Below are 1707 nucleotides of genomic sequence, written 5' to 3'. Positions count from 1 at the left end.
TTAAGGGTCTCGCTCAAGGGCCCAAAAGTTGCAGCATGGGAGCGCTGGGGTTTGACCTTCTCATGACCTTCTGATCAAAAGCCCACCGTCTTAACCACCGAGCTGCCATTACCACAAATGTGGAAGTAATATTGTGAGGTAAAACATAGATTGTTAATCGTATCTACAGCAGGTTGAAGATGATAAGTGTTTTCGTTGTATATAACTCTCACTCATCCCTAAACTCAGCAGCAGGAGAGATCACTGACTCAGCTGCGGCTGTTTTGAGTTTGACGTGAACTCGGATTTTGAAGTATTTGTGGTAGAAAGAAAGCGCTCTAGTCGATTGGACCTGAACCAGACCGGAGTCTCAGGACTCTGACACACTTCTCAGCACAGTGATATAATGAGACATGATTGTAGACGCACGGCGTCTGGAAATGCTCTGCACACAGCTGTGTGTAGTGACGCGCGTGTGTGTGTGTGTGGGTGTGTGTGTGTGGTGTTAGTTTGGGAATCAGTGCATGATGTTAGCTCTGTGCTCTGACGTGTGTATGAACACCAGCCCTGACCCTGTGAGGTGTCATTATATTGAAATGTGAACAGAGGGCAGATTGATCGAAGCTCGTGATGTCGCTCACGAGAGCCTCAGGCTGGAGATACGCTACACGGGACACGATAAACACACCCTCTGTCTCTAAAGATGCTCTCTTACAACATTTATTACACATTTTTACGTCATGTATTATTTATTTTACTCTCTATTAAGCCAGTAAATGATGGAATCAGGATATTATTCATAGCAAGGAAATAAGTCATGCAAACCGTACAATAACAACAATAACAACATCGACAACAATGTCAACAACAACATCAACAATACCAACATCAACAACCTCAAGATCTACAACAATGTCAACAACAACATCAACAATACCAACATCAACAACCTCAACATCTACAACAATGTCAACAACAACATCAACAATACCAACATCAACAACCTCAACATCTACAACAATGTCAACAACAACATCAACAATACCAACATCAACAACCTCAACATCTACAACAATGTCAACAACAACATCAACAATACCAACATCAACAACCTCAACATCTACAACAATGTCAACAACAACATCAACAATACCAACATCAACAACCTCAACATCTACAACAATGTCAACAACAACATCAACAATACCAACATCAACAACCTCAAGATCTACAACAATGTCAACAACAACATCAACAATACCAACATCAACAACCTCAACATCTACAACAATGTCAACAACAACATCAACAATACCAACATCAACAACCTCAACATCAACAACAATGTCAACAACAACATCAACAATACCAACATCAACAACCTCAACATCTACAACAATGTCAACAACAACATCAACAATACCAACATCAACAACCTCAACATCTACAACAATGTCAACAACAACATCAACAATACCAACATCAACAACCTCAAGATCTACAACAATGTCAACAACAACATCAACAATACCAACATCAACAACCTCAACATCAACAACAATGTCAACAACAACATCAACAATACCAACATCAACAACCTCAACATCAACAACAATGTCAACAACAACATCAACAATACCAACATCAACAACCTCAACATCAACAACAATGTCAACAACAACATCAACAATACCAACATCAACAACCTCAAGATCTATAACAATGTCA

This window comes from Ictalurus punctatus, chromosome 11 (genome assembly GCF_001660625.3).
Source record: "Ictalurus punctatus breed USDA103 chromosome 11, Coco_2.0, whole genome shotgun sequence".
Lineage (NCBI taxonomy): Eukaryota > Metazoa > Chordata > Actinopteri > Siluriformes > Ictaluridae > Ictalurus > Ictalurus punctatus.
The sequence above is the reverse complement of the archived record's forward strand: the minus strand, read 5'-3'. Positions refer to the sequence as shown.